Source organism: Acinonyx jubatus, chromosome C1, assembly GCF_027475565.1.
Source record: "Acinonyx jubatus isolate Ajub_Pintada_27869175 chromosome C1, VMU_Ajub_asm_v1.0, whole genome shotgun sequence".
NCBI classification, from domain to species: Eukaryota; Metazoa; Chordata; class Mammalia; order Carnivora; family Felidae; genus Acinonyx; species Acinonyx jubatus.
Genome location: NC_069381.1, coordinates 161,395,001 through 161,403,577, shown reverse-complemented (window position 1 = coordinate 161,403,577; position 8,577 = coordinate 161,395,001).

The following is an 8,577-nucleotide window of genomic DNA, read 5'->3' as shown; positions in this document are numbered from 1 at the left end:
CTACCTTCTGTCTCTGTTGTTGTTTTTTAAATTGTGCTAAAATGTACATTTTTTTAAAGGTAAAAATTCCTGTGTTTACCATAGTATTTTCAAGTTACAAAGTTTACTTGACTTTTTTTTAACTGAGAATATTTTTATTAGGCTTATTCTTCTTTTTGTTGGTGTTTTTGTTACAACGTTGCTGAAGTTTCGAGTGGTCTGCTTTGAACTCTATTTCTCCTGTAAGTCCTGTGATTTTGCAGAATGCAAGTATTTTTTGGAACACATGTATCTCTTACAGCAGAAGAGCCTGTATTGCATTTTCTTAACGCACGTTATATGGCTATTATAACTGATCATCTTCAGGGTTTGTATTAGGAAGCTAAACTCAGGTTGGAGCAGGGTTATCTATAAAGAGTCAGTAAGAGATTCCAAGATTAGCTAGGAAACTCGCTGAAATTTTTGCAGGCTCGTTAGTGTCAAAGTCCAGAAGTCTCCCAACCTATCAATCTTACTGCAATATTCTCATTCCTCAAGTCTCTCCTACCTTCAGTGAGTGAAGATATATAAAATGCTGTCCTAACTTACAACGGTAACTTCTCTGAACTTTCTTGAAACCACTAGAAACAATTTTTGGTGTCAAGCATATGGCTTACTCAACACACGATAAAGTCCCTTTCTAAACCTTTTTCGGTTACGTAAGAATTCTGAGTTTTCAGATGGGATATTTATTTTCTTCTCTCTACTCTGCCCCCCACCCACCACTTAGGACTCTTATTCTGTTCTCTGATGCTTCTGCTTATCGTCAGTTGGACACATCACATGGGCTTGATCTTAAGGGTGCTATTTCAGTCCAATAAGCATGTATTAAACATGTACTATACACATAGGGAACTCTGCTAATGAGTTTGTGTTAACTCTCCCAGATCAGAAATTGATGTCTCACCAGAGAACGTCTAGGGGCTGTATCTCAACCCAAACAGCAACCAGACTGGAATAGGGACTCAAATATTCTCTAAGTGCCTCTTAAATCTCTTAAGGGACTAATCCCGATGTCTTGCTGGGCGACCTATTTGCTACGATATCTGCAAAGAAGCTGGGAGCCAAGAGGAGGAAAGTTGGAGGCCGATGGGCATTTATGCCTCAGAAGCAACCTTATTTTGTAGCAGGTTCCATCCATGGAATTATTTTAACGACGAGTATATGGGTGTGTACGTGCGTGTGTGTGTGTGTGTTCAAATTCCTCCACAAAAGACCTTGAAACCTGAAGTGTCTCAACAGCTAAATTTCTCCACGTCACAAGGCCATAAAGCTGGCCTGGAATAGTGAAATTCCCATGAAATTGAATTGATCCTCAAATTATTGCTTAAATGATAGGACAGTAGAAACTTAAGAGCATATTAATGCTAATGGGAATTGCTCAGCTAATGCTCATCTTTTCATAGATGCATGATTTGTTTTATTCTTAAAACATTTGAGGTTTAAAGTTTTTATACGACGCTTTATGAATAGAAGTGTAATGAGGTTGAAAACCAAAATAGTGCTCACCACTCTGCATAGAAATGGGAAAAAAAAAAAAAAAAGAAGAAGAAGAAGCGTTAGCCGAATGTTGCCCAGTTGAATCCCTATTTCTAAAAATCCAATTTAATTTTTTATTACTTGTCTCATTAACCCCAAGATTTAGAAAACTGAATGCTACCTGAGTAAAATAAGAGTGGCCATGCAAAAATACGTTTAAGAGACGTAGTTTGTCTTTTGCTCTTCTCTTAAACATCTTACAATGAAAATATTCTTACATTATAGAACTGTTTGTGCAACACGTACGTGATTTATCCCCAAGTTTGAATCTACCTGTCTTAAATGTACACCGAGCCTTTATTTATGCTTTGAAAATACAGTAGATAAAAAGCATAAGTGTTTCTGATATTATGTTTTGTCATCTCCGGCTAAGAAGATTGAAATCTTGAGAAACAATTTTCTGAAGAAATGAAATCGTGTGCCCTCCTGAACCCTTGGGGGAAAATAGCCTCTCTGTTTGCTCAGAATATGAAACAGTGAAACAGTACAAGTAAAGCAGACAGCCATGTCATGCATGTCACATTTCTATTTGTACCGTTTGAAATGATGTTTTAAGGTTTTCTGGGGTTTTATTTATTTATTTAAGAAATAACTGGAACAAATAATATGTGCACAATCTCACTATGTAAGAGTTTCCAAATCAGTTGTATTTATTTTCCGGGAAATGTGAAAGATTGCGTTATAACCCTTTAGAACCCTATGTTCCGTAACTTCACAGAAAATACGTAAAAGAGAAGATTTGGGAAGTGCTATCGTGGTAACGTTCCTGAAAACGTAAAGAGAATCCTTCAAACGTCTTTGTTTCCTGGATCCTAAGAGAGTCCTCAGTCGACTGGCTTCACAGGGTGAGTGGGAGGATACCTCATAGAGGAAGAGAACTTTCTAAAAGGCAAAAAATGAAAAACATTGTTACTATTTGAGCTGCTATTTTTTTTTTCGCAAAGGAAAATGATCACATTTAAAGTAAGCTTTTCTGGATATGGTCATTTCTCATCCCTTAAGGTAATACACGTTCCCCTTGGGTTAGATGATAGTCTAGATAATTCAGTATTGTTGAAGTTGGAATGTAAGAGTCTGTAAAACCCAAAGTACTCTCTCTGTTTTTTTTTACAAGTTGACATAATACATCCAAACACTTTTAACAGCGCTTCTTGTGCACTTGTTGGAAGACTTTGGACTTCAGGAGGAGTTTTCCTTCTCCTCATTTATGAATCTGATTAGGTAAATCATATAAGTAAGATTTTTAAATTTTACTCTGCAGCTAAACTATATTCTAAAATGGTAACAGTACATAACTGAGCAAAATCACCTGTCAGAGGCAGTTTGTAAATAATGAAATAAAAATCCATCTCCATATTTATAGTCAAATGTTATTTCTGATGCCAAGTGATTTTCTAAGCTTGATTACTCGCTTTAATCAACAACCTTGGCTCCCAACAGTTTGGCTCACTCCACAAGTCTCGACTTGTTTCCAATGATAAAGATTGGTACCACTAAGAGTATTCAGTAAGTAACCGCCAGAATGGAGTTCCAATGCTGCTCGAGAAATGGCAGCCTCACACTCCTAGGCTAATGGCCTTGGAGGAAAAGCTCATACCTGGCATATTTATTTAAAAATCAATTGCTTTACTGTGGAGTCACATCTTGTTTACCATTTTGACTCAGAAATACATCTCTTCCAGCTTCCTTAAGAACTCAGGAAACTGTTGGGAGCCGCCATGCTTTAAAGCACATGGGATCGCTCAGCCCTAAAATTTTGGTGATCAGAGAAGAGGGATGGGCTCAAGAACTGTGGAGGAAGCTGAGCCACTTGACAACATTCATTCAACTGTTGGTTACTGATCACTACCTTCAGGAGAGGGTTCCCTGACCTCTCTCTATGTATATTTATGGGCTATCAAAAAAACATATATATATATATATATATATATATATATATATATATATATGCATATACATATACATACGTACACACATTTGTTTATTTAGAAAACACAAAAAAGTATAAAATAATTAGAAAACACATTCTAAAATATGTGAGTAGAGTTGACAATGTCACCTTAGTTTCAGATGTGCAACAATAGTGGTTCGCCATCTCTCTATGTTACATTATACTTACCACAGGTGTAGTTACCACCTGTCACCATAGAGTGCGACTACAATGTCATTGATTCTATTCCCCGTGCTGTGCCTTCTATCCCCATGGCTTATACATTCCATAACTGGGAGACTGTATCTCCCATTCCCCTTCAAGCATTTGCCCACCCCTTCCCTTCCCTCTGGCAACCACCGATGTAGTCTCTGCATTTAAGGGTCAGATTCTACTTTTTGTTTATCTGTTCATTTGTTGTGTTTGAGACTTCACATACGAATGAAATAATACGGTATTGGTCTTTGTCAGCCTGACTTATTTCATTTAGCATAATACCCTCTACATCCATCCATGTTGTCACAAATAGCAAGACCTCATCCTTTTTTATGGCTGCGTAATTATTTATGTGCCATCTAAAATAGTGATAGAGCAGCCCTTGTTCTCAGGTTGCTTCATAAAAAGTTTTTTGGGGGGGCATTTTTATGTGCGTTAATTCTTTCTGCTTGTGTTAGAACTTTATTGGCTGCAAGTTGTAGACATCCAACTAGTTTAAGAAAGAGGGGACTATTTTAGAAGTGTACAGGTTTATCTTATTTGACCTAAATTTAGGCAGAGGAGGCATGTGGCTAGATCTTAGGAACAGTGGGATCTAGACATTCAAATGCCCTGAGAACTCCTGCTCTATCCAATTTTCAACCATGGTTCGCTCTGCTTGTTTGTTTTGCCCCCGACCACTGTAGAGCAACGTTCTCTATGTGGCGGAGAACACACGGCCAGTGACACCAAGCCTTGGGTGTCACAGCTACTGCCACTAGACTTGCCAGTTGTCATTTCCAAGTTCTAGCTCAGCCAAGCCCAGACAGGCATACCTCTAGACCCAACCGGCATGGCCAAGGAGGTCGTGCAGCCCCCACAGGGATCACAGGGCTGGAGAGAACGGGGCTGGGGTGGGGAGAAGTTCTCAAGAGAAGGGAGTTTTGGGGCAGAAAACAGAACAGCCATCCACCACAATTTCTAACCAGAAATATAAGTACGCCAGGAACAGAAGTGATAGAGGGTCAAGCAGAATGGTCTGAATGCTCAATATATATTTAAGAGTGACTGCCTTCCAGATAATTTTTAGGGCTCGAGAACTATAACTGCCCTTCAAACTACAGAATTGGTAAGCACAAATCTCCCACATTTCCTTGACCTCACCACAGAGATTACCTGAGGTGACACTACAGTTAAGGACGTGGGCTCTGGAGCCAGACTCCCTGAGCGGAAATCCACCCTGCTGGCTGCGTGACTTCTGGCAAGTTCCTTAACCCCCTGTATCTCCACTTCCTCATCTGCTAAATGGAGATGGTACCGGCTTCAGAGGGATGTCTGAGGATTCGGTGAGGTTCCAATACGTGTACCTGACAAGTAGTTAAGAGCTTAAATAAATGTCAGCTATTATTACTAGTATTATTATTCTCCCAGTTACATAATAAGAAAAAGAAACTCTACCGGAAAAATATCTATGTGTCTTTGCAGAAGCTCCTCCTTCCTACCCTCTCGGCGTGCAAAGCTCCAACAATGCCACAGATCCGGCTTTGATCCTCCGGTGCTCAAAGCATCCTACAGGCAGCAAACACTGACACGCTACTGTTGAGCTGCTGATGCTGCTCTCCCTGTGTCCTGTGGGAACTTGGAGAGTATGGACCATGTCTGGTTTGTTTCTATATTTTTAGACTGTAGTAGATAGGTGGAGATCAATTTTTGGTGGTACGACTAAAAGCATGCACGTTTCTTAAATTAAAAAAATTTTTTTGTAATGTTTATTTTTGAGAGAGAGAGAGACTGAATGCAAGTGGGGGAGGGGCAGAGGGAGAGGGAGACACAGAATCCGAAGCAGGCTCCAGGCTCTGAGCTGTCAGCACAGAGCCCCACGTGGGGCTCGAACTCACAAACTGTGAGATCATGACCTGAGCTGAAGTTGGATGCTTAACCGACTGAGCCACCCAGGTGCCCCTAGAAGCATGCACTTTTCAATTTTCTCCTATTTTTGTAGCCTCTGCCATTTCACCTGGCATTTCTTCCTTCGATCCTTGTCTTACTGAAACCCTACTAACCCTTCAAAGCCCGGTTCAGATGCTGTAGTTTTTGGCCGGCTTCTCTGAACAGCCAGCCAAGTTTCTGCAATCCTTCAGCACACTTTCCTTCCCAGTCACATAACACTGTCATGGGTGTACATACTGGCTTACCTAAAAGTAAATGGGACATAGAGGTTTTTGTTTTTATAGCTGTATAAAGAAACTATGTAGTCAAATGAATGTACCTCTTTGCTTATAGATAGGGCATATGTAACCAATCCTGGTTTAAAAAAAATTTAGCTTAATGTGTTTATAAACATAGTTCTGTGCCCCTACAGCCAGCAAAGGGCCCATTCCGTTCCTAAATTTTTATATTTAACTTTAAAACTATTATCATCTACTTGGTAAAAAGCTGGCATCTATTAAAAGATTCTTTCTATTGTAAGATAAATTGGAAATTCGGTTTCCTGGCTCTATTAGATTTTAATTTAATTCAAATTGTTAAGCATAGAGAAGCCAAATAATCTTGAGAAGCCAAAAGAAAATGTGCAAAAAGGGAAGAAGAGACAGGTGGGATTTATGCTATTTCCTAGAAGGTTTCAGGGATCAGATTAAAAAGTAGTGAGCAGTCTATGGAGAAAGACCCGCTGCCAATTTAAAAAATGTGAATTACAACCGAGGGTAACTAATGTCCGAGGCGCCCTTAATTGTGAGAAATTACAGTATTCCCAACCTCAAGTTGCATAAAAGTGCTTGTTTCTCTGCACTTTTTACAGTTCAGGTGGCCATCTTGTTTTCCAAGAGGAGGTGCCATATTTGACAGAGAAGGAAAAACTTGGGTTTGGTTGTAGTTTCAGCTGGAGACCCTTGTCTATACAGACAGAGGACATGACACCTGTGTCGGTGACGACCCAAAGGCATGAGACCTGGGGGCACTTGACTGTGAGCCACAATGTCCTTTCTGTTTCACTGTTGGCAAGCCTTTCTCTTCCCATTCCACAAATAGCAAGTATTCCTTCATGGGATATTTTATCTAAGTATTTATCAGTATTTAAAAAAACCCCAATATATTTTACTTCAATGGCTATATCAACACGATTAAATTTAAAAAAAAAAAGGTGGTGGTGGTGGGGGGGGGGAGATCTTCTGGGTGATTTACTTAAAAAACTCTATTACTTAAAAAAAAAATCACTATTTCTATTGGCTGGCTCTACATAGGTTCCCATGGCTCTGTCCTCAAAAGCCCAACAGAACAGACTGGACTATTTTAAGAATGTAGGAGCACCCTGTCAAATAATTTGCTAGACTGGTCTTTTCCCCCAGTGATTTGATGGATTTCCAAAGCTGATCCTTTCATCTGATTACATCTCCCAGCTTCCATCTCGAGACTGGTATCATCTGTTTTTCTCTTCCTAATTCCCTCCCCAATTTCTCCTCCCCTCTACCATCTCCTCTTCACTGGCACTTTCCTATCAGCCCAGATGTTCAAGCTTTTGGCATCCCCAAGGAATCTTTCCTGTATCCTGCCTCTCTGACGCTTAGTCTGTTCCCTCCTCTTTCCAAACAAGTATCTGAAAAAGAAAAGTCTATTCCTGCTGCCTCCACTTTAACCCCAGAGTCTTGCTTCTCTCTCCAGTGTTTATTGCAGCTACCTTGCAAAAGTCACCAGGGTCCAGCTAATGTCTCGCTCAGTGGCTTTTTTCTTTGTTAGGCACGGTTGACAACTCCTTCGCCACGATCTATCTGCAACTTCCCTTTCCTCGTTCAAGATCATTGCTAGTTCTGGCTTCCTTTCTCAGTCTCCTTCAGTGTCTGGCCTTTCTCCACCTACTCTGTCATTCATTAATGGTTGACATTATTTTCGGGTCTCTTCTTGCTACCTTATACTTTTTCTTACTGGTGGACTCATTCATCCCCACTGTTGTAACTATAGAGCGTGCCCACACACTGGGAACTCCAAATTTGGCATTTCCAGAGCTGAGGTGGTCGTAAATGACACCTGATCCCATAACTTTTTACTTCTAACTGTTCGTTCCCTGTTTCGCTATCATTTATCTTTATGTTACTTCCTTATGCTTAAATTCCCCAGGGGCTCCTTGCCATGCGTTTCCCTACCTTCAGTCATGTCACACACCAGGCTGTCTCTTGAACCTGCTAGATCTTTCATTCTTCTCAGCCTCTATCCTAGCTGATCCCTCTCCCTGATCTCCTCCTGTTTGGTTTGCTGCTTGAAGACTCCCTGTTTCTAAGGTCCAACTCAAATCTCAGTTTCTCTATGAAACTTTTTCTGGTTCTCCTTTCCCCTAAGCCTCAACTGGAACCAATCCATCCCTCTGTTGTGCTTTTATTGTACTTGGTTCATACTGTTAGGGACATAGTGTTATTGTTATTGATGTGTCTAAAATGTAGGGACGCTGAGGGTCAGGATCACATCTCATTTATCTGTCCACCTCATATCCTTAGTTCTAACACATCTGCACATGTAAATGCTCAATAAATGTATATTGACTGATGGGTGACTAGACTGGCTAAACTCACAGATGGTTTTGGTGAAGTCTATCTCCTGTCCATAATGATATCACATATCGAGGAACCCAAAGAAGAAGAGAACTTCCAAAAAAACTACAATCCTTCTGATATTTTTACAGTATATAGCCTCAGTGTTCTTGGGATTGTTATCAGCAACGATGCATCTATAAATATTGTTCATTTTGATGATGACTTTTTTTTTTTAAATTTTAGAGTCTTCTCCAGTTTTCATCTATAATTCTTAGTATCACCCCCCGCCTTTTCCCCCACCAAGGTTAGCTTTTGTTACTTCTGGCCACGTGGTTTGCCTGTTTCAACTGACAGTTTTGCCTATGAGAACAG